The following is a 26,979-nucleotide window of genomic DNA, read 5'->3' on the forward strand; positions in this document are numbered from 1 at the left end:
CTTGCCAGGATGACTAATAGGGAACTTCAAAAAACAGCATTAGTCACCTGAAATTAGCCTTTCCAGCCCTGGTTTCAAGTTATTTGATGTTACAGCCATTTTCTAATTTCAAATCAAACTAGATGTACTTTGATTCTTAAAAGGGAATCACCTTAAAAATGCCTAATGTATAAATTTAAAAAAAAAACAACTTAAATAGCATTAAAAGGATTAATGACCCCTAAAAACATGTCCAAGGTGGACAGTTTCACCATCGCCAATAACACTGTCTAACGTTATAGATAAATCTTTGGACAAAACGTTTAAGATGGTGCTGTGGTTGAGAGTCATAACGATGGCAAAATAGTAAAATGCAGCTTATTGTGATCTGAGTGTTACACAGACTGCACATTGGTGCATCAGTACAAGATAAAAGAAAACAATGAGTTAAAAACTGTGACCAATGCATAGTCTAGTTAAAACAATTTCCTCTTTCTGATCCTTACAAAAGCAAGATGGACAAAGTCCAATAGAGGGTTTTATTTGGAAAAGCTTGCTTTCACGTTGCCCCCTCCAAGTCGACCGCCAGCTGGCATGGAGCTAAGCTTTGAATACAGGACTTTAGTCCTGTGATAGTACCAGCAGTGATAGTACCAGAGCAGAGAGATTTAGCTGAAGTGATGGCAAACTCATTCACGGGAATACCAATGTGGTCTGGTATATAGGAAAGCTGGATAAAAATAGATGTTAAAGAGAAATGGGCCAATCAGTTTTGAATATCAGAGAGAACATGGTGAGAACTTACGTGAAACAATTCCAGGGCTAGTAGAGAACTAAGCGAGTCAGTAAAATGGTGCAATTTGAGTACTTCTAAGCTTCTATGTGATCCAGGGCAAGAAAAATGGCATACTGTTCAGTAGTAAACACAGAAGCTATAGAGGGGGTTCTACATGCAACCACCAAACCACAACAAACCATGTTAGAGCCCACAGAGTCACCTGATTTCAAACCATCCATATAAATAGAAGAGGAAGGATGGTTAAAAAAATGTTCTGCAAATAACAGAAAGTATTTCCAATCAGGAGTGTCTGCTTTTCTCAGATGACTAAAGAGAGGTCACATTTGGGGACTGCAATAAGCCATCGTGGGATGGGCTGACCAGTGGTTACAGCAATGCTATCCAAGGACAGAACCAATTCATTCAACTGCACCTGGATACAAAGGCCAAAAGGAGCAATGGCAGATTGTCTGTTCTGAAAAAGTATGGCCAACTGAGAAAGGAAAACACAACCCCAGGTGGGATGCTTTGGTAAGGAACAAAGTTTTGAAGCATACAGTAAAGATAGTTGCAAACGGCAGAGGTACAGAGGAGGTTCATAAGACTATGTATAAGCTCCAAACTAGGAAAGTGCAGAAAGCCCCAGTGCAGAGCTAAAGTCCTGGCAGAGCCATACTCCAGTGATCCATAGTCTAGTTTCGATCGAATAAGAGCATAAAACATCAATCCGCTCCCCACGTGATGAAAAAGAGGACATGAAAGATATTCAGTGCTCTTGTACATTTGACCCAGAGCTGCTTGATGTGTGGTATAAAGGTCAGCATACAGTCAAAGATAAGCCCCAAGAACTTTGTCTCAGGGACCACAAGTGGCTCAACTTTACCAATACAGAGTTCAGGATCAGGGTGAATAACCTGTTGGTGGCAAAAGTGCATGCAAATGGTTTTAGATAAAGAGAAGTTAAAACTGTTTGCTGTGGTCCACTTCAGTAAACAACAGAGGGAAGTCTGTAGCTGCCACTCAATATACCTCATGTTCGATGACTGACATGAGATGTGTTAGACGTTGACATAGAGCCCATTAGCAACAGTAAGAGGGAGTTGATCAGTGATGGTATTAATCTTTATACTAAAAAGTGTGATGCTCAAGACACAGCCCCAAGGGACTCCAAGTTCTTGTAGAAAAGAACAGGAAAGTGTCAAACCCACATGAACTTGGAATCGTCCATCCATTAAAAAGGTTTTAATAAAAATGAGCAAATAACCACATTACCCATATAAATGAAGGTCTCACAAAATGCCATACCTCCATGTTGTATCATAAGCCCTCTCAATGTCAAAGAATATTGATACAAGATATTGTCGTTTGAGAAAGGATTCTCTGACTGATGATCCAAGTCAAATCAGGTGGTCCATGGTGGAGCAATGTCATTGGAGCCTGCATTGGGTGGGTGAGAAAAGGTTGTTTGATTTGAGGAACCAAACAAGACAAGCATTAACCAATCTCTCTAAGGTCTTCCAGAGACAGCTCATCAAAGAAATTGGATGGTAGTTTGAAGGAATATTGGAATTCTTCCCAGGTTTAGAGAAATATAGGACAATAAGCTGGTGCCACACATCAAGAAAAACATTCTCTTGCCTGATACAGTTAAAAACAATCAGAAGAGAAGCAGGAGATTGATGGCACAGCATTTCATAGTATATATCATCAGGTCTAATGTACTGCCAGACCAGTGAAGGACCAGTCTGAGTCCCACCAGTGTAAAGAGACGATCGTAGTCAGAGACAATCAGCTCAAAAGGAAATAGATGGTTGCTCTGCCTGAGTCTTGATGGCTAAGAAGGTGGAGGATGAAGCAGAAGTGTTAAATAACTGGCAAAAGCTTTCACCTAGAAATTAAGCGATGATCTGGGTATCAGCTACTTCCTGGTCAGAGAGCAAGATTGAGAGGGGGACAGCATTATATTGCTCACTGACCTTTCGAATCTTGTCTCATATGACTTTGGAACTGGTGATAGAAGATATGCTGATTGTGAACTTAATCCAAGAATCCTTCTGGCTTTGATGTCTTACCCCCAAGCATGTGCATGGGCCTGCTGGAAAACAATGAGGTGCAAGAGTGTCACCAGCTACGAAAAGTATCCCAGGACAGTTTTTGAGCCTTCCATGCCATGTGGCAGGCAGGATTCTACCACAGACAAGGATATCATGGAAAATGAGTTGAGGTTTTAGGAATACACTGAGCAGTTGCCTGTATAATACAGTTAGTTACTGCTGCCACACAGTCATCTATTGATGGCTTACAAAGGATGGCAGGATCAAGTTCTGCAAGAGCAGTGAAAGAGGGCCAGCTTTCTTGATCCAACTTCCACCGGGGCATGCGGGTCAGGTGGCTAGTCTCTCAAAATTGTAGGAAAATGATCACTGCCTCTTGGGTTATTGTCAACCCTCCATGAAAAGTAGGAGAATAGGGAAGGGTAGTAAACAGTAAAGGATTGACTAGGTGCATGAAAATAAATAGTATTGAAAAGAGAAAGGTTGTGATCAGAGAGCACATGCTCTACGATGCGACCCCTACCATCAATATTAGCACTTCCCCGGAGATGATGATATCCATTAAACTCTCCCAGGATTAAAAAGGGAGACAGCAACTGTTCAATGAGAGCATCAAGGTCTGATTGATCATAGGTCTCTCCAGGCAACAGGTAAAGAGAATAAAGAGTGATGGTACAACCCAAAGAAACATGGATGGCTACGGCCTCCAAGGGTGTGTCGAGTGGCAAAGACAGGGTGAGCAGATGCTGATCAACCAACAGTGCCACCCCTCCATGTACTCGACCACCACACAGTCTGTCATTTCTGTACAAAGAAAACTGCAGAAAGGTGACTGTATTGGCAGGTTTCAGAAATATTTCCTATAAGGAAAGACATACAGAATATTAGGAAGCAATCAGTGCTTTGATGTCATCCAGATTAGAATGTAAACCTTAACAGTTCCATTATATCAAGGTGGCCATTTTTATTTATGTGTAGGTGAACTGGGTGGAGAGCCCTTCTGTTTATGACCACATCTTTTTTCTTTATTGTCTATATTTGAGGAAGTTCTACTGACCTCCATGGATCCTGCCCTGGATCAATTGGACAGGTCTTTGTTGTTGGAAAAGAATTCCAGCAACTGAGGACATGAACAAATGATTGTTTTGCATCTTGGGGTGGGAGAAGAAGATGTACCCGAGGAAATGCCCATAACCAGAATCAAAGAAAGTTGGATTTTGAAGTTTGCTAGAATGTATGTTATGGACAGAGATGGCTGTTGACATTGATTCAAAGGCTTTTTCACCATGAAGGTCAAAAGATTTTCATTTGGTTTGAGAATGATTCTTTTGGAGGCACAGATAGATCTCTGTGCACTCCCATTGTAGTAGTGGGACAAATTGCAGCAGCACATATTCAAGACGATGTGGTGAGCAGCAACTTTTGAACCTCAGGGTAAGTAATGTTTTGAATCATTTTCAAATGCACCTCTTTTTCTTCCAACTATTTAGGGCAAGAATGAAAGTAGAATGGGCAAAAGCCATTACAATTGATGCAATGAGGGTCTGTTTCACACTCATAGGCATCATGGTCCTTGCCACATCAACAAGCGCACGTCAAGGAACCATGACATGATGTCTTTGAGTGACCGAACCGCTGACCCTGGCAACATCCGAGAGGGTTTGAAATGTATGGCGAAACCCTGCAATCAAGATAACCTCCCTTGATGGTGTCAGGTGTGAACACAGTGATATAAATGTTAGAATGAGGACATTTGTCAACATCATAATTCCATCTTTGCGAGTGGAGATATGCCTCACTGCAGAAACTCTTTGGGTGGAGAAACCAACGAGAAACTCTGACTCTCAACAATAACTCCTCATGATGAATTCAAAAAAGCATGAGGTGTAACCTCAATAGGTATATGCTCAATCGCCTTTGAATGCAAGAGAAGTTCACTGGGTTGAGATGTGGATATTTACACCAATATGTCATAAGCGCAAAACTTTCTGAATTTGGAGAGCCAGCAAGTCCCTCTAGTCCCTTCTGAATGAAAAAGGGAGACATCTGCCTTAAAGGTTTGTCTGAAAGAAAATGTAGTATAAGAAAATGAGGTACAACAGGTGGTACAGATGTAGATTGCAGTTCAGAATTTTCAAGACATGGCTGTTTATCAATGGACTGTTTTTTCACTATTTTATTTAAGTTTTTATTTGCAGGATCCATAATAAAAAATGGAGCCCTATGAGGGGATGCACTACAATGCCAAACAAGGACACTGCAGTAATGTCAGGGTTTTGTAAGCACTATATCCAAACAACAGCATCAGACATAATGTCCACAACACTTGTTGAGAACATCCAACACTGTTACTTGGTTGACCCCAGCCCAAAAGGACCAGCCGACTGACCAAAGGGGACCACCCCAAGGCCACCTGTCTACAAGAATTCAAGGCCAAAGTGGTGTGTTTGGGTTGGATCCTTCAACCACCAGGATCCTCTCCTCCTCTTCATGAGTTACCACGCACAGCAAACAAAAGTGGATGTTTAGATCCCAGAGGAGGTAAATTGAAAGAACAAAACCTTCTCTGGGAGTTTCTCTCACTATGTGCAGGAATCCACACCAAGGGACAATCATAAGGACAGAGTAAAAATGACTTTGGTAGTGAGATAAGAGAATGATTTAGTGAGACTGGTATACTGTAGATAAAAATCTGTAAGAAGCAAATATCACTTGTGTTACATACAGAGCTACCAGAACATTGATCTGACCCAATTACTCATCACTGATGGAAGCTATGACAAAGGGTGTAAAGATTTTACTGATGAAATAATATTGTTAGTGGTTATGACACTACCTTAAATTATGAAAATGCAATTTCAAATTATGAAGTGGTAGTCTCAACAGAGTTTGTGAAGTAAAAAAAAAGAAGCCTACAAAACTTACGAACATTCAACAAACTTGGGATTTCTTTTATAACTTCTTTTGATGTTCCGATAATTCCTAACAATGTTTTTGAATAATACTATATTTATTTGAAAGTTAGACAAATATTCTTCTATGAGATGTGCAGATAACAGTTTCAATGCAGTACATAATTGCATTTTAAATTTAAAGAATGGTAATAATAACACATCTAAAACATGTAGTTTTTACATCTGTACATGTGCATTGTGATCATGCATGAAAGAATGCTAAATATGCAGAAATGTATCCTCAGCAGTAACGTGTTTAAGAATATTTTGAGTTAATGGGTATGGTAATCTAGGAGTATTGCAAAGACAAACCACTGATATGAAACAAAACATTTCTTATTTGTACGTATGAGTACACTAATTGTTGCTCAATAACATATACAAGAAATTAAATTTGAAAACAAGTGATAATTACAATCAAAATTGATTTACCAAAAATATGGCTGAAAAAGTATTGATGATTTCAGTATAGGCCTAAAATATGAGTGCAAATTACACTTATACTAGTTGGTGCTTTTACTGTTCATTAGTTGCTTATGTTACATAAACTTTATTTATGCTATTTTCATGGCTATGTAACTACTTCAAAAGGTAAAGATAATAACAGATATCAATAATTGATTAATATTAAAAAAGTTAAATCTAACTGGATATGTAAAATTAAGCATTTTTTATTGGTAACAATAAAATCCAATTGTATTTCTTTCTTTCATACTTTCCAGTATTTACTTTCACAGTATGTTAGAGATTGTATTAACAGATGAGAAAGTTAGGCCAGACGAAAGTAAAAACCAAGAAATCAGCAATTTGAGGTATGTGATGCTGTATATTTAATACTCACATTGCTGTGAATGTTTTACAGATGATCACTTGAAACTGCTAATACTGTTGCAAAAGAAGAGGTTATTAACTTCATCTCATTCATAGTACTAAACGTCTTAAGACTCGTTGTGAAAAACCAGCCCAAATTTAGGAATAAAATGTCAGAGCTGAAAAATAGATTGGAGGTGCCAAACTACGTAACTGTAATTCAATAATACAGTCTAAAAACCCTTCTTCTTGTGACTGAAAAAATATACTCATAAGTGAAATCTGAAAGTGCCTTATCAGGAAAACAGACACAGAAAGAAAGGAGACTGATTCACTTGTGGTATTTGTAGATGTTGTTTACCTTTGGATTTACATTCAACTGTGCCTCTTTTAATACTTCATAGATTTAAAATCTTGAAAAAAGATTCTGAAGAGTAGAAATAAGTAGTTGATTTCTACCAATCAGTACTCTTTGAAATATAACATTTGAAAATTAGGCACAATACTTAGAGGGGTCTGGTTTTTGTGACCAGAAGTCTTAATGAACTGTTATTACAATCATGCTAAGACTGAATGAACCTTGTAACAAGCTCTTCTTCTACAAATAATGAAAGTGGCAAAAATTGGTAAAAACTTATTTTATTTCATGTAAATGTACATAACACAGAGTACAGTCATTGTTATTTGGAATGCAAATGTTGTTGTTTTTTAATTCTCACTAATTACTACCAAATTCAATGTGCTAAGATCTGAATTTCAATAACTGACTGCTGTTATTTAACTTCCATGTGGTGCAAGTTGGTATGTTCGTAGTTGAACAGAAAGCCAAATATTAGTGTTATTGAAAATATACTGTTGGATACATTTACAATATTTTAGACACAATAAAACCAAAACAGAAACTAACATGAAAGGAAGTATATCTTACCGCTTTTATAAAAGGCATTTCACATCAAAATTTCCAGAAGTCCAAAATTGACAAAATGATGGAAATAGTAAACCAAGTTACATAATTATTTTCAAAAATAAAATAAAATGTTATACGGAAAGACAATGTGAAAGAGAGAAGAAACTGATGCGAGATAACCAGATATCTGTCAGTAGTTCACCGGTGTACATGATGAGGAATAAGCCATCCTCAAACAATGTTCATTGACTATCAGTTGCCAGTGATAGAAGTCACTAGGTGTGGAACAAAATGAAACTAAAAGATTGCACGAGAGACGAGACTGATCAGACAATGCCACATATTAAACATGTTTCACAAAAGTATTAGAAAATCAAGGCCATAAAAAAGCAGCTAAATATAATACCATGTGGTCAAATCACACACAACTGGTTGACCCATCAAAGAGTATGACTGAAGAAATGGAGATGGCAATGTTGTAGTTACTGGTAAAAAATGTTTACAGGGCATTGATATCAGACATATGTAAAATCATTAACATTTTAACTCTAAAACTTTAACAAATGAGTAAATGAGATCAAACATAGAATAAAGCCCTAAGTGTACATGGAATTCATCAAAAAGCCCTTCAGTTATGAAGGACTTCCTAAATTAAGTCACACAAGCTGTGATTCCTGTACCAGCTGAAAAAAAGTTTATCATTAATTCAACATAATGTACCTATGAATGAAAGCAAAGAAAGTTGCCAATTTCTGTATGTCAGGTGGCTAAGGAGTCAGACACCAATTTATTTACCAACCCAAGTCACACACTTTACACAAAATAATAATTGTAATGCATTTTTTTCTGACAAAGAGATGAGAAGCTTACAAAATCCAATGTTAATGTACTTGGTGCAACAGATTTTAAAATACTATGTTTTTAAAAAATAGTAGCTTTATACTTAACATTTGATTATTAATGTTGTTGCATATTATCATTTATCTCAGACAAGCCTCCAATTTATAATGTTACATATTACAATTTGAAAGAGCCTGAAACTCAGTTACTGAATACAGTGACTAACTAAAAAGTGTACAACAATAATTTCAAGTAAAATAGCTTAAGTACCTTTATTTAAAATTTTTTGAAAATACAATGAGGATGAACCCAGTAATACATTAGAAGACAATTTACACTTTTAAGACATCTGAAGCTAATAAAGCAGGGTATTGTTACATAGTAGCTATCAGATATTTTGAAAAACACATTGAAAATGAGATTAACACTCCAACGAAAAAAATATTTACATCCACTAAAGTGATTTTGGGGCCTATCAGGCCCTATATATTTTTCCAATAGAAACACAGTGATTTAGCAACATTCATTACAAACAACTTTAGAATGGCTCTGACAAACATTTTTTTTACAATTTGAGCAAACAATTTTCGACTGTCTATCTTTTGATCTGCCGCACAAATGGCATCGTCCTCTTTTTGCCCTCTTTGCAGGCAGTTCACATGAGGTTGTTTTGTCATTATCTTTGCAGTAAATTTCTTTGATTTCAAGCACCAATTGCCGTATAAATTCTCTTCTGGCTCTTGATTTATGTTGACGAAGAAATTCTGGATGTTTTGTCGAGTATAGAACGAAAGCATTGTACGCAGCAAGATCTAGTGTTATAGAATATGCAGACTGACCAGCGCTTTGATCGCCTCTTTGTTGTATAATATCTCACCAGTTGATCGAGAGTGTCGACACCTGCCTTCGTTGCATTGTAAAGATTGACGAATTTGGGCTTTCAATTCTCTTCTACATCACCAGACTGATGGTGAGAACTCAGTAGTAGCACATATTTTCCTGGTTTGTCCGAGTGCCTGAGAAGAATGATGTTGTCATGGTAGAAAAACTTTGGTGATAACTCTCTAGATTTTGCATTTATTTCAGGAGGCAGGAAGGTTCTTGATTTCCGTATGGTTCCAACAAGTCCTGTTCTTTTTGTTTGTAGGTACTTGGCAAGTGTCATTGTTGTGAAGAAATTATCTGTCGTTATTGTCCTTCCTTTTCCAAGAAATGGCTGACTCAGCCCTCTGACTATTCTTTCTCCTTGATTTGTTTGTCATATTTCCAACCTTTCCAGTATAAATTTGAGCGTTGAGGAGGTAACTTGTCTTTGGATCTGTTAGGCACCAAACCTTTATTCCGTATTTGCCTGGCTTTGTCGGAATGTATGTTCTGAAGCCAACTCTTCCTTTGAAGTTACATAGTTGTTCATCCACTGTCAGGTATTCGCTTGGGTTGTAACTGTTTTTGCAATTTTCAATGAAAAAATTCCAGACTCCAGAGATGGCAGCATCTTTGATTTCTCTATTTCTTTGAGAGTGGATGTCAAATCTGATTTTTGAGCACATTTTTTTGAATTTGTCTTGTGTAATCAGTTTTCGCAAAAATGGCAAACCGAATTCAGTTGAAAACATTTCGTCTATTGATGCATTTTTGGATTTGCTTATTCCAAGGAAAAGATTAGCTGCGATCCATTTCCAGAGGTCTTCTTCAAAAATTGGTTCTTTCATGACGGTGTTTGTTGAGTGAATGATCTGTTCCATCATATTATCAGAAATGAAAATTTTGAATGTTTCGAATGGTGTAAAGACTCTTGGAGCAGCTTGCCTTGTAATGCCTGGGTTCCCATTGAATATATTGAGAGCTGCAGTTCTCCTGTTGATCCTTGAAGGTGTTGTTGAATAACTAAAATTCTTATCTTTGGACAAAAGTTCGTTCACTGGCATCGTAGTAAGATCTTCTTGATTACTTTCTTCACTTTCAGAAGGGTACGGCGCGATTTGTTCATCATTTTCGGCTTCAGAAGGATCATCATCACAACTTTCAGAGTAGTCTTCGACATTATCATGTTCACTTTCATCGTCGGATGGTTTTGTCAGCAAATGTACAGCTTCATCAAGAGATATCATTTTTGACACAGTTTGAAGATTTGAGCTCCTATATATATAGGATTTGTGGATTCTTCTAGAATATTCTAGATTATTCTAAATACTTCTGTAAAGTTTCTAGAATGTTCTAGAACAGGCGTGGGCAAACTAGGCAATAATCAGGACCGTCTAAAATTATTGTTGGAGTAGAGTTATTATCCTAAATATCCATCTTTTGAAAAGAAGTTGTAAAATTAATATATTTTTACTAAATTTGCTTTTTTTCGGTTGCCCAGGCCTGTTCTAGAATTATTCAGGAAATAAATAAAGTCATTTTTATGTTTTTTGATCTGGGGCCTAATAGGCCCCAAAATACCCTTAGTGGATGTTTTAAAAATTTTTTTAAATATTATTTTGCAAACGTCTGAAAAGTCAAAATATTATTGCTCCTTAAAATATATAGGGATAGGGTCAGTTAATGGCAATTTCATTTAAATACAAAATTATTAGCCTAATATTAATAACCTTTCAAGTTGCTCTGGGGCCTATTAGGCCCCAATTTTCGTAGGAGTGTTAATGAATTAGTGTTTTCCACATATATACTGTCCAATTAGCAGTTTGTTTCAAAAATTATTTGAAAAAATTAACTTTAAACTGTCAAATGCAACAGTGCAACAAAATGTGCATATATAATAAATCTAATTTATTTTCATATGAACTCCTGACACACTGAGTATTAATGTTCTTTACAACAATTCAGTTTGAAATAGTTTATTTTCATTACAGTCCTTATTTTAAATATATATATTTTTGAGTCATCCATGTCTGTGGATCAATCGGTGGCTAAACTGTAAACACTGTTAGTAAATATGCTTGAAATCATTTTGTCATCTTCACAAACCAACATTTGTACAATGACTGTAGTTTTGGTTCTAACACAGCTAAATTTTTTGCTATATCACAGTCTGGAAACATTTTTCTGAATAGATGTCCTGCATGATCGGCTACAGCTAAGGGTAAATTATGAGCAATGAGAAATTGCGTGAACATCACTTCTGCATTCATGGTTTTATATTCTGAATTCTTACTCATAAATGTTATCTGCATCATTTTTGTCTTCGCCTCAGCCTTTTGTTGGTGAGATGCTGATTTTGTATGTCTGGAACAATCATTTATCTCACCATGCGCCACAGAAAAATTGATGTGGCAAACTGTACAAAACACATGACTGTCACTGACTTTTGGTGCAATGACCGAATATTTTGCACTATACTCTCTCCTAAATTTTTGATTCACAGTTTTAGTCCTTTTAGATTTGCCAGAAGCAAGACAATCTGGTAAAAAAGGCCTCTTTTTTTCCATTTTGTGAATGATCGCATTGGTGTTTCTATGCCACTTAGAAAACGAGAAATACCCATCTACGCGAGTGCTGATTGGTTGACAAGCACTGATGACATAACTATGGATTCCCCCACGTACCCAGTATGGAGAAGCACTGCACACAAAATATTGGTAGATGTCAGAGATACAAATATTTTTTATTATTTCAAGCACAAACATAATTATTGCAAGTAGTCATTTGGACTATGTCTTATTTATTATTAAAATTTATTTGTATCTCACTAGAAATTTTCTTTTCACCCCTTTCAAGCCCTGGGGGAACAATCTATCACTTTATTCTATAGGCCTATATAATATATAATAATTTGGGAGTTGCGACAAATCATAATATTTGTCTGTATGAGCTTATAGTCATAATGTATACACCAAAATCATAATGGTTGGCATCTCTGTGAAATTGTGGTTTACAATGATTTTGCCCTGAACTAAAGAAAAAATGTTAAGTATATATCAGTAACTCTTTTTATGTTGTATATTCTTTCTAAAGCTGGCAGTCAAACTTCACTTGGTTCCTACTGTAGATCAAACAAATATAATAGTTTCTTTTAATTTAAATATGCTTGGTACTCTAAGAGTCAAGATTTGTGAATTAAATTTATACGTATAGTTTTGAGTCAAGTTTTAGAAATAAACATTTCTAAATATTTATATCTATGCCCTACACTTCTGTACTTCAGAATTTTCACAAGCTTCTAACACTCCACAGATATCCACCAGATATTTTCTTCTAGCAATAGGATAAATGTAAAAAAAAACACACAAAATTGTCCAACACAAAAAAACACACAAAATTGTCCAACACAAAGTATAAAGGTAAAGCTTATTATCCTGGGAGTCAGGCAATGCAAACTCATCACTCATGAATTATTTTTCATAATAGTTACATACGCATCTGTTTTTCAACCAAATAAAGATAATTTAAACCTCTCAAGAACAGCTAAGCAGTTCATAATAGTCACCACACAATAAGTTATTAATGGATTATTAATTTATATACCACTGAAACATTCAGTGGCTTAGTATTTCCTAATATTCTTCATGGTAATGCAAGTTGAAAGTTAGCGTTAAACACCAGTTCAATGTATAAGGTGTCTGATAGATATACAATACTGTTCAGTATAAGTGTTATTAATTTTATGACTTAACATTTATTGATTTACTTTTCATAACTATCTCGCTTAAAATAATTATTATTAACTCTCTTGTTATGAAAAGTAAATCAATGATAACTATGGTTGCATAAGTCGGTTACAGTCATATGTTGTGTGTGTGATTCAAATGTTGTAGTACTGTTTATACCAAGTTACTCAAATCTTTTGTACTTACCCTGTTACTTTGAGTATTATTACATTATAACATTGTTCACATACAGTTAAGACAGACAGTGTTCGCACCCATGCGTCATGAGTAGTTTTTTCCTCATAATTTAAAAAGTATCACAATTAGGATAATGAAAGTAAAGTATATTATAAATATTATACTAACACACATCAACATAACTTTTTATGTAAATTGAATGACAAATAAACTGTTTATAAACAAATAACCAAACATAGGAGGGGCAGAATGTGTTCATGCATCTACTTTAATGGTCAGTTGTGTAGCCTTTCAGGTGAATTACTTGGCGCAATCTCTCCTCATAGCCCTCCATGATCATTTGACAGTACTCTACTGGTATTTTCTACCATTCTTCGTAAGAGGAAGCCTCCAACTCTTAGCAAGTTTTTTGGATGATGCTGATGAAACCTTGTCTTCAACTCATGCCAAACGTTTTCAATTGGGTTGAGATCTAGTGACTGCAATGGCCACTCTAGAATGCTTATATGGTTCTTCTGCAACCAGGATTGCACATATTTTGATGTGTGCTTAGGGTCATTGTCATGCTGGAAGATCCAACAATACCCAAGCTGCAAGTTCTGAGCATCATTCTTGATATAAGTGCCTAATATACAAACATACTCTTCTTTTTTTATGATTCCATTGATACAGTGAAGAATGCCTACACCAGAAGAGCTGAAGGAACCCCATAGCATGATTGAACCACCTCTGTGTTTAACTGTATGAACGGTGGTCTTTGGAAGATTTCGTTCCCCCTTCTTACAAAACTGTTCATAACTGTAGAGGTGGTTACTTCAACCCCAGTTTCCCTTACCAGTTTCTGTATGTCATTACGTGTTAAACGAGGGTTCCTACTAATTTCTCTGAGAACCTTCTTGGTTCTCTCTGGAATTTTGGTGGGGTGTCCGGAACGAGGGAGGTTAGCAGTTGATCCTGTAAGCTTAAACTTGGCAATTATGCTTTGAACAGTAGATTTCAGCACATTAAGCTGTGTAGCAATACCAGAAAGAGACACGCAAGACTTGTATTTCACAATAATTCGGTTTTTTAAAATCGCTGACAGTTGTTTCCTGTTCGCCATGATGACCAAGCAGATAATGACGGAGACAGCGCTAAATTGCCGGAAGTACATTTTTTGCTGGCTAAATTCCAATAATCATGAACCCAGTGTCTAGTTCTGGAATGGTATAATGTAGTTTATTCACCAAACTAAACAAAATTTTTATGGGAATATAAGTTTTTTCACACGTTCTGAAACGTACGAACACTTTTTGCTCCTCCTATGTTTGGTTATTTGTTTATAAACAATTTGTCGTTTAATTTGCATACAAATTTATGTAGATGTGTGTTGGTATGAGATTTATAATATATTATACTTCTATTAGCCTAATCGTGATACTTTTAAAGTTATGAGCAAAAAACCACTCAGGATGCAGGGGTACGAACACTTTCTGTCGTAACTGTAGGGTTTTGTTTTTTTTTCAAACTGTTTGGCAAAATAAATTTCAGAAATACCACTAGTTCCATAATCACCTGAAACATAATGCATACAAGTAGTTAAAAAGGATGTCAGCATATCTCAAGTTTAATCAATTTCTTTTACAACACACACTTGCTGGTTGATAAACCTCAATTAACAGAGTTGAACTGACTGCTGCAGACAATTTTATAGTTCATTCTTTCACTTACAAGTACTTCCATCCACATGGATAAGTTTCCAATCTGAATTAATTTGTTTTTTATCCTAATCTTCAATCTGCAAGGATATTTTTCAAAGACAGACACACTGAACAGCTTATGTTTGCCATGTTGGTGATGTATGCCAATAGTAAATTCTCCTCTGCTAGGTTGTGTATTTATTAGTTTAACATGAAAAATCATAGGAAGAGAAAAGCCATGTTGTCAAACCTCAATGCACTGAGATGTCAATTGGTAGCCAGGTGATGTCCTCCCAAATCATCATGGACAACATGAATTTCCAAGAAAAATATTCTAACCATAAAACTGAAATAAAAATATTAAAGTTGGCAAATTTTGTTACACGGATCAGTATATCAACAGAAATTTGTGAAAATAATTTCCAAAGCATAATGCCAAATAAAGATCTCTCATTTGACCTCAATTTTAAATTACCATTTGGGTTATAGCAGATTAAACCTGTCTTAGTGCAACTTTCCTCCAAATTATCTAACTTATCCACTTTTGACAAGCATATTTAAATTTATAAGAGTATCCCTTGACTCAAATTTTTCTATCAATGGTTTATATTCTGAAGGTTTCAGATTGTTAAAAAAACTAAATCATTAAATTGGTAAAATTAAAACAAGTACAAATTTCAGTGAAATTTGTTATAAATATCACAAAAAAAGAAAGATTTAAATAACATAGAAGACTGCATAGATATCTAAATCACCCAAAAAATTATTAGGTTTTAAAGTAGAATCAAAATCTGCTCATACTGATGTGTGATCCAAAAATTCCAAATAATTAATGCCATAAGACATTCTACTTTCAAAGTCTTAGGCTATAACACTACCATTTGAAAAGGTTACTAATGAACTATAAAAAAAAATAAAAAATAGGTAAAATGGAAAATGAATTTTAAAAAAGTACTTAGATTCTAATTCTAGTAATTTAATACTGTTTGATAAGAGTTTGGTCATATTTCAAATTGATAATATCACAAGAGATGCAGCTTACATTTCCAATCTCAGTTAATATTTTAAATTCATCTACTGAGGTTATTCAGGGGTCAAGCCAGACTCCCAAAAGGGAGAAGTCACTTCTCTCTTTCCATCCAGATGCCAATGATGAGAAGTTTTTAAAATTAGGAAAACTTCACATTTCTGTATCAAATATATTCACAATGTGGAAATACCACTTAAAAGAAGAAATGTTGTTTATTTAGAGATTAATTACGTAATTCTTTATTACAAGTATATATATAGACTTATGTACCCCCCTACCCCACACATTTAAGCTGTAACAGTCAGTAACTTAGCAACAGAGCTCAACAACATTGGAGAGAAAATACTGGTCACTGAAGTAATAAAAGTTTGTAACCTGATTAGAAAACCAAATAAATTAGAACAATTTGATCCAGTAAGTGATATATTTTTTGGATTTCTAAAATTTATATTTAAAAACTGTGTAAATTATTTTTTTGGACTACAGACATAATAAACAGAACAATAGGGTTACAATTACATACAAAAGTAGGCACTTACAATTAGATATCAGTAATATAAAACTTTTTTCACCATAAACTCTCCATACTCCAGCTGGGTAATTTAGTCCTTGTCACAGCAGTTAGACACAGTTCAAAGGGAAGTAAAACAATACAATTAAATAAAAGCAGTTGTGTAAGGTTAAAAACATCTAAAGCTCTTGAGGTAAATAACTGTAATTATCTGTTACAAGCTGCATGTTATTCAGAGGTTTCATTCAATACAAAATAAAAAGCACAGTTAAGATTTTGATGTCAAAGATTAATATCACTTGACAGAAGTGAGCTGTATGACTCATCTTGTCTAGAAATTGTTCCTTTGATGTCTTTATGCTACAAATGGAATTAGCATTCTTGATGATACATCCAATTTAGTGTTGAAATCAAAACAAAATTATTAATAAATTCAAATGGTGTAGCAGTTTTCTGAAATGGAAATAGTAGCACCATGAATAAAATACAAATAAAACTGTTCCACTTAAGGGTATTGACACTGATATTCAGTGTATTATGAGAGAAGACAAGTTAATAAATTTTATTATGAGTAATAGATCTGTGATTATTCTTGTTAAAACTTAGTATATATTTTTATTACATAAAACTCACCTTGGGCAAGACGCTAATAATCCATTCCTCTTTATTCTACATAAAAGGGATAATATCCTCCAGTTTTCATTCAATGGCATTTACTTAAAATTTTGGCTTTTTTTCATGAAACCTAAAAATGAAAAAATAATGATGAATATATTAAGTAAAACAAAATTTTTTAATATTATAAAGATTATTTAATGCAAATTGTTAAAATTAGCAATTACTGTACTTGTACATTACAATATAAATTTTGTTTATTAGTAAACATAAATCTTTGTTTTTAATCTGTTTAAGCCACTAAATTTTTACATGTATTGAAAATTCTTATTAATCCTATGTCTGTTTGTTCAAATGTTGAACACCAGGGTGTGCTAATAACTAAAATAAATTATCAATTTCACTCTATCAACAATTTATTCAAAAACCCAAAAAAGCTTTGAAGCGTGCAACATTAAATCAATTAGTTACACACTGGATATTAATAACACTTTTTTTCTTTTTCCCACCAGTTTAATTCTTACAAAATAAAACTGTTATAAAAAAGATAAAAAATATACTTTGTCTCATAGCAATCAAATATCAATAAACATTCTTGAAATACTACTTAGTGAAGTCTGAACATTTTTCTAACAATGTATAATAATTTTTTGTATATTCTTAATGAGAAAACATTTTCATAATGTTTCAAAACTTAAATAGCAGTGCATAAAAAATAAACTGATAACATGTATGTTTGGCATGATTCTTCCTAATATCTATAATTCATACTCTAAATTTCTAATCTGAAACTTATAAATTATCTTCTAAGAATTATATGTTTATATTTGTCTTTTGAAATGAAACAAAAACATGAACATAAGTCCCTTTTTCCATTAAAATAAAAGATGAGCTAAATATCTACATGAAACTAATCATGATGAAATTAATTACATTTGGTTAGTTAATTTTCCCATAAGATTTTTCAAACTGCTTTGTAATAAAAAATAAGGATACCATATATCCCCATTTTGAGTTTAAATAAATAATAATTCTTCTGATGATTCAAGTTAAAGTGGAATATGTTATTAAGGTTAATGTATAATTTATCTATTTCTTTTGCTAATGTCATATAACAATGTTTGTAAATTTCTCTGCAATTCAGTAAAAAGCCTATTTCATGGTCCTCACATGGGAACATTTCACAAAAACAGTTAAAAGTACATATAAAACAAAAAAATTACCTAATCAATGCTTTGTATTTATGTCTTATGTTTTTGTTTTACACACATACCTAATATATATTTATATTAACATGATTTTTAATTTTTAAAAATTTGGATAAAAAAAAAAGCATTTTTAAGTCCTTTATGTTACTTTGCATGACAGCAACTTATTTTTCAACTAAATAATTTTAAAATTGATTTAAAATACCAGTGTAAGGTTCTGGAAAGAACTGCTGTTGTTTCTAGTGTTAACTATAGGTTATTTGCACTAAATCCACCACTGGAACCAAACCTAAGATTTTTGCAAACTCCACAAACTTACCACTGACCCACAGTGGTATAGGAAGAGCTGATTACAAATATTTCTCTAAATCAGGAAGATCTGGATAATGTAGTAAACAAATTGATACATTTGAGGTTTCAAAATTTTGAAAAGAACTTATGCAATAAAGCAATGGTCTCATTGAAAAAAATTAGAAATAAATTTCAAACTCTAGTGAAAAAAAATAAAACTTCTGACTTCTACTTACACAAATAACATTGTTTTATGATCTTGAATAAAGTATCCTTGGATTTGGAAGTACATTTAGATAATATGATGATAACATTTACAGTCAAAGCATTTAAATTTGAGGTACTTATTAAAAGTATTACAAGCATTGACCTTTTACAGATTTTATTCTGTGTTTAGATGTACAGTTGTAAACAAGTTTGCATACTGATATAGCATATGCTGTTTTTATGGTAAAAAGGACTACATTTAGTTAATCGTTACAGTATCTGGAGGTAAAACTGGACATATTAATCAATCTAAAACTGATCACCTCAGAGTAACAATTATACTCCATGTATTGTAAACTAACTGATCAATCAATAGGTAGGTAGGTATTTCATATTTATTGACATAAAACTACTAGGCTATTTGTGCCAAACAAGATGTAGTATACTATAATTCAACTAATAGAAATAAATTCCCATTTCTTTACTGTTTTCAATTATTCCAATAATTCAAGTAGTTAAAACATTGCCATTATATATGTTTGTTGTCAAGCACAAAGCTACATAATTGAGGTTGAGGGAGTCAACAGGAGGGTTTCATATTGGATTCCCATTGCAACTGAGCTTGCTCATACTGTTTTTGTCATCACATGGATATCCGTCACTAATTTTGAGCTGCTGTCTAGAGGGAAGGCAACTGTCTGACAGCAACTACCATCAACTCACTGGTTACTTAAAGTATTAATATGTAAATTTACTGTTTTTTTTTTACATTGAGTCACTTTTATAATTTATAAATATTCTTACTTTTCAATGTATGAGCAGATTCAAATCTAGGGGAAGGACCTCACCCATCCATTTAATCCCAGAAATTAATCACTATATTCTTTAATGTTGTACAAGGAGAAATTTAAAAAAAACAGAGAACACCCTGTTTAACATAATGTTTTTCTTAATACCACTGCAAATAACTAATTATTTACCTTAAATAAAAAAGTTAAAAATGTTTGATTTTATTTTCATATCAATCACATTACTAGAAATAAAGATACAAGCTTTAACATTGCTGAATTATAACCTGATTGAGATAATCATTTACAGAATACAATGTTATTTTAACTCTGTATGACTTGATTACATTATAACCAGATGAGTGACAGTGATTAATTCAAAATATATTATTATTAAGTTGAAGTCTCTCCTTTCACATAACAAAATATGAAAATTTGATTATAGTATTATACAGCTAACTCTCAAAATGTTAAATGGTGTCATATCCATCATTATAATAGTGATACAATACTGCAGTTACTGTTGAGAGGTTAACATAATAACATTATCTAAACAGAATTTGTTTTATTCTTGATCTACCCCTAATAGTTTTCACACTTTGTAAGATAAATTTATTACTAAATAGTTTACTTTACAAAATAAATTGATGTTATTTAAACTTTTATGTTATTTGAATTTAAGTCTAAGCTACCTGATATAAAAAATACTAGGTTTTTCTTTGGCTATATATCAATTTGCTTAACAAATAAAATCAGTTATAATTATTTTTTTTATTTAATTGCAAAGCCTTGGAGTATCTCTATAGCTACAGATAGGGTACTATACTAAATGTCCAAACACTACTGTAAATGTGCTTATAAACACATAAAACAATACTGAATTATCTAGAATAACAAGCCCAGAAAAGCATCCACAACACTGTTGCAACACGTGACTGATAAGTAAATAAATATTTTATTACTTGCATGTTAAGCAATGCAGTTTGGATTGCCTGAATGATACATTTTCATGTATAAAGTTTAGGATGAAATGAGTAACTTGATTCTGAATTATTGTGCCTGAAGTATGAACACGGGGTTTCTTCTGGAATTTCATTATTTTTTGCCATGGATAAAATAAAATTTTTAAGACAAATTTTAAAATCTATTTTCCATGTCAATTCTAATTCAGTTTCAACTATTTTAAATCACATTTCAGAATCAATATTTTGTTATTTCCTGATAATTCTTTAATGTGATTCATCAAAAAAAATTATTTCTGCACAGCTATAGAGTTCTGTTGTACACAAAATAATCATCTTGTCAACTTTTATCTGCAGCATAGCAGATCCAAGAACAGCTCAAAGTTTTTTGGTTATTTTCAAGTACAAACAGTTCCATCATCTCTCAACCATTTGAGATCTAATTACAATTTTGGACTTGAGAGGTCAAGGTATTTGAGCATGCCCAAGGTCCCAGTTTAACTTAATCTAATCTTGCCTTAAAGTTTTATTACTTATCAGGATCTCTACCAGCCTACCGTCAAAGTAATAAAACTGAATTGAGTATACACTGCCTCATGCTTAGTATTGTTAGCACACAGAAATATAGCTAATAAAAATGAAGGTCTGTTCTGTCCAATTAATTTTAATCTGATTATGCCTAAAATAATTTCATGTGTGACAGCTATTGCGGTTTCTTCGTTGTTTTTCCTATAATTTTTTTCATGATCTAAAGAATACTTTTATTAAGAAACTGTCACCCCTTAAGGATATATTATCTACTTCTTAATTTTCAAATATTTCCCCAAGTTTTTGAACAAGCCTTAGTTGACACCCTGTTATGGCATCATGTTAAATGGTTTAATCCACAGACTCAACATGCATGGTCTCAGGTAGCATTCATTACATCTATGATTTTATCATTTGCTAATGAAACTTGGCTTTGAAAACAGCTATAAATAAAATGTAAATATGATTGCATTATGTGAATGAATTGTGAAAATATTTGCAAGTTAAATTTATGTTTGAAACTACAGAAATTTTCTACAATGGGAAAACAACAGATAACTTTAGATGAGGTGCTTATACAGTTTAAGGATAGGTTTAATGGGCAGCAAAAAATTATTAAAAAATCAAAACAACAGATGTACAATGTTTGGAGAAGGTTTTATCATCATCAGATACAGGTAATTTATCTGAGCATGAGTAAACAGGGTATTCCAAAATGAATATACCAAAAAAAAGTTGAATAACTATTATCTGAAATAACAATAAAATTCAAAACAAAATACCTTTTGAAAGTTTTACATTTTATTGAAGTTAATTATTATTGCATTATGAATAATTATTATATTTTAAGTAAAATGGCAACTTATGAAAAGTTCCCCCAATTTCATCCCTTTAGAGCTTTTATTTTTTGGGCTTTTTAAAACAAAAGTCTATCATAATAAAACAAAGGATATTGGGGAAACTGAAATATTGTATCCATGATGCTGTCCTATTCTTATCCAACCCTACATTTGTGTCAGAAAACACATTCTCAGAATTAGGTTTTTAATAGGTAATGATGGTAGAAATTTAAAGGTTTATTAATTTAATTACATTTAATTACATTAAATTAATTGCATAAAAACTTATAAACCTTCAGCAGATATTTTGTTTTGAACTTTATTGTTATCTCAAATAATACAAATGTTACTCAACTTACTTCTTGACGAAAACATTTTGGGACTCCTTGTATTCATAGTATGAAACAAAGAAATCACACAACTGGAGACTGCTTAAGGCTTAATAAAGGTATCTTGTTAATGTTTTGTTCTTCATTTAGAATTACGATGCTTTTACGTTTTAATACACATACTATTATTTTATTGAGTTACAATGCATATAAACATGTTTTCTTACTTTATTCACCATGTAGAAAACTGTCATCAAATCAGATAAATTAGTTTACTGCTTTAAGTTAACCTGGTGGAAGACCACAAAATACCATGATTCAAATCTTTAGTAACTATTTTTATGTTTACACAAGGCCAAACAATGTATATAAATAAACTGGTTAAGTGGCTACTTAATTATTTCAGACTGCAACAGTACAATGTTTTAAATACAAATATTATCATCATAACTGGTAACAGTAAAATATTTTCATTATTTATCAATTTATTTGACTTGTAAAAGATAAGAGTGGGATTACTGCTTGTTTTAAAAATAAATCATAATGGTGACTGTGCAGTGTAATTTAGTCAATATTAGTGATTACTTTGCCAAATGGGAAAATATGTCCAGATTATTTTTAAAAAATTATAACAAATATTTTATAAACACAAAATAAGTTTTTCATGAAATGCATAACTGGCAACCTACAAACATTTTTCAATTAACCACTATTCCCTCATTTCTCTGGAAAGTGAGTTGAAACTTGATTAGGTTACACCTTCATCCAATAGGCTCAAATCTTTCTCACTTTTTTGATTCAGGTATTTTTAAGAATTTGCTGGAATGAAAGGTCAAACATTCCAAAATGTATATTTAAACCTCCTGTGCAGTCATAGTTACAAAGCCTAAGATTAAACTTGGCATAAATATAAATTTTCATGCATCAAGCACAATGGCATGCATAAAGATTGGATTTCATGATGACAAGAAACTCACTTGAAGTAAAAATGTATCTCATGACGGCTGGCACGGATATTAACACTTTTACTAATATAGCAGAGAACAATGTTTTGACCTTCTTAGGTCATCTTCAGGCTAAAAATATTGTTCTCTGCTTTATTAGTAAATGTTTTAATACCATACAAACTGTCCTAAGATACAAAGATTGGATTTGCCCCTCTTTTTGTTGTTGTTGTTTTTGTGGCAGAGCTTACACAAAGCATAATTTTGGAATTTTTGGTCAATTACTTAGCCATATTTTGACCAATTTTTATGCAATTTGGTACAAAGATACTTTTCTATAGACACAATACATACACACATAAAAATGTGGGATACTCCCAGTTTTGTTCATTTTGGGAGGGTTTAAGAGGTCACAAAATGCTCAATTTAGGGATTTTGGTCCATTTCTTAGCCATATTTTGACTAGTTTATGTGGAATTTAGTATAAAAATATCCTTTACAGGTCCCAAACAAATATACTTGGATAATTTTGGAATTTTCACATTAAGCTTAATTTTTCACCAAGGAATGCATAATCTTGTCATGAACCATTCACGTGTGTATCAAATAACTTGCACATGATTTGACACAAAGATCTCTTCTTGTAAGTCCCAAACAGTTACAGACAGTTTTAAATTTCTCTGTATTTTTCACAATTTTTCTAATGCCAAAACCAGCCATGTTAGAATTGCATATTGGAATTGTGTTGCATTCACACACAAATATTGGTCTCTAATTTTAAAATTATTTTTAAAAAAATACGAAAGAAGGCAAGAAAATTAATATGCAGTTCATGAAAACATTATAAAGGAGCTCACACCCATTTTTGGTTTTTTTATGGGAAAAGGTGTAAGAGATGTATACTAATCCATTAATCAAATGTAATTAATTAATGAGGATGTCAATCAATCAATTAGCAAATACCACAAAATGCCCAGCTCTATCTGGAGGTAAATGCAATGGGCAGAGTAACATTCTGTTATCCTGTTTATTATTTATTGTTAAAAATAACCGTGTGATAAAAGTACATTAAAATCTTTTCTACAGACAAAAAACTATTTTTAGATGAAGAAAATCAAACAATACCCTCCACATACAGAATGTTTCACTTTTTTATACAAACTTAAATGTGTATGTGTATGCACGTGCGCACATGCCTGCATGTATACATTAGACACTGCAAGTTAGTCCGGTGATTACAAAACTGGTAGTGTGCCTCCCATGGAGATAAAAGATATCCTAGGGATCAAGAAAGATTCAGGAAAAAGTTACCATAAAAATTTTTGCTTCAATGAATAATGTGAATAAATTAAAAGTAGTACAGTAAAACACACAAAACTTGAATTAAAGTGATAATTAAACATGTATGATGTATACCCGTTTAGTTCATTTTTTGACAAAAGGGTCTACAATCCAAACATACTTAGGATAGCTAACTTCGTCTGTATTGTCTTACTGCTGAAACAACCACATCACAAATATTTTCAAAGTGTAAAATTCAAATATTCACCTCACCAGATTTGGTAAAATCCATGAACATAAATTCAATAAAGGGGATTAAACACATTTTCAATTTCTCTTAAACACCCTGTAACAAACACCTATATAACATTCGTTGACTCCTAAAGGTGTCTCAAAAATTTTTTCATCACCATTAATTATTCTTAGAACCTTCAAATATAAGTAAAAAAAAAAATTATTTCACCCCTAAATAAACACCTAACAGTTAAATTCAAGGCAATCTCAAACTATGTTACTCTATTTACTAAGACGTAAAAAACAAAAATTAAAATAGTAATGCTGAGTTTAGTACTACTACCATTGAATTCTCATAAATTTTACCCATTTGACATTAACTTACCTGAATAAAATCAAAATTAAAAAGTAAACAACTTGCTTTGGCCTCAATACTTAAGACAAAAAAAGTTATTTTAAAATTAGATTTGTTTAATGATACATATACATATGCACATTCATATTTGTCTTTCTCCAAAACACTCTTACAGTTGACATAATGGATTTAACATATACACGCACATTTGGGTATCTAATAACTATACCTAATTGTCCTATAATGTTCTATTTCAAATAATGTAACGGTAAATTATTTCTAAACAAAACTGAAGTTACATGAATTTCTAATTTGCTTCAGGTTAATTGGAGTTTAAAACTTCATATTTTACAGTATAAGTCAAATTATATCTTTTAATTCCAGAGTTAAAAAAAAACTAGAGTCGAACTTTGACAGAATACAGCATGGTAACTGGTACATTAGTATGAAATTAACATAAAATTCATCAGACAATAATAATGAAAGAAATAATTATCTCACCTTAACTTGCCATTAAATATGCGCAAAACAAAGTTAAGCTTATTGATAACAGCCTCCTTCACTATATATATCTATTAACTTCAATTTCAGTCAAGAGGTTACGAACTTACACTTCATTCCAAACAAATGACAAAGCCCTCTACAAACTACTTGCGTAGATTCGGATATTTTGCACCAGAAAATATATTATCATATTGACAAATAGTGTGTGTTTGTGTGCGTTTTCTTATAACAAATCCACATCGGGCTATCTTCTGAGCCCACCGAAGGGGATCGAACCCCTAATTTTAGCGTTGTAAATCCGTAGACTTACCGCTGTACTAGCGGGGGACATAATTGACAAATAGAAAACTTGGATTATTTTACTCTTTAATAGTTAATTAATTTATGTTGTTTTAATTTCGCGCAAAGCTACACGAGAGCAATCTGCACGAGCCGTCCCTCATTTATCAGTGTTACACTAGAGAGAAGGCAGCTAGTCATCACCACCCACCGCCAACTCTTGGACTACTCTTTTACCAACGAATAGTGGGATTGACAGTCACATTATAACGCCCCCACGGCTAATATGGCGAGCATGTTTGACGTGACGGGAATTCGAACCCGCAACTCTGAGATTACGAGTCGAACGTCTTAATCCACCTGGCCATGCCGAGCCTTGGTTAATTCAAACATAATTTATAAATTCCGATTAGTTTCGACGTACCATGTATATCATTATACACTTGAAAACCATGTATGTAGTATGTCAAAATTGTCGGGTGATTAATAATATATTTTGTTGTTGTCGTTTTAACGTTTTTGATTTAGCACAAAGCAACATAATGGCCTATCTATGCTCTGGCCACCACGGTTATCGAAACCTGGTTTTTAGCGTTGTAAGTTCGCAGACATACAGCTGTGTTACTGGGGACAATATATTTTGTAAGTAATTAGTTTGTGTTTATATGTTTGTTTCTACTTCATTTGTGCATTAAAAAATTATTTACCGAAACATTGACTATAATATTAAGATATGCAGAAACATATCTAATATGTCCTTACCTTGGTTAATAATTATGATGAACATATTTAAAAACACCAAGAATTTTCAAAAATGTTTATTCATACATAATTTTAGCTCTATTCAAAATTTTAACAGAAAATTGATCACAGAATGTGGCTAAATTTGTTTCTACCGAGTTACTTGTTGTTAAAAATCATTTTCCTATGGTATTACGTATACTTTCTCATGAGATATATCGCACTAAATAGAATATATTTCGTAAAAGCGACTATCTTTTCCACCAAATGTTCACAAAATGCTTCCTTTTCCTATTGGAATCACCGTCAGTAACTTGATAAGCGCATATGCAATGAGAAGGATAGTATTAGAGAATACGGTTTCTAATGCCATACACACTTTGTCTAAAATAGGTAAGAACACAAATAATAATCTTAGTTCCAAACCTAAAAAGTCGATTTTTCAAATTAATAACTAAATAATGTCAACTGTTTTTATTTTTACCAGTTTAACAAATTAACATGTATTTTTAGATCTCCACTAAAAGTGCTGCCTTTTGCCTAGT

At 32.9% G+C, this 26,979-nt stretch overlaps 1 protein-coding gene across 1 annotated transcript in view; it reads right to left on the bottom strand.

The window, feature by feature from the left end:
• LOC143232625 (kelch domain-containing protein 3) overlaps positions 1 to 25,553 on the bottom strand; it is a 69,942-nt gene extending 44,389 nt beyond the window's left edge. The window contains exons 1-2 of the mRNA XM_076468272.1: positions 25,412 to 25,553; positions 16,963 to 17,074 (exon numbers count right to left, since the gene is read on the bottom strand). The gene's annotated coding sequence lies outside the window, so the exon portion shown is untranslated. The remainder of the gene's footprint in view (positions 1 to 16,962; positions 17,075 to 25,411) is intronic.
• Positions 25,554 to 26,979: the final 1,426 nt, after the last annotated feature.

This window comes from Tachypleus tridentatus, chromosome 11, assembly GCF_004210375.1.
Source record: "Tachypleus tridentatus isolate NWPU-2018 chromosome 11, ASM421037v1, whole genome shotgun sequence".
Classification (NCBI taxonomy): Eukaryota; Metazoa; Arthropoda; class Merostomata; order Xiphosura; family Limulidae; genus Tachypleus; species Tachypleus tridentatus.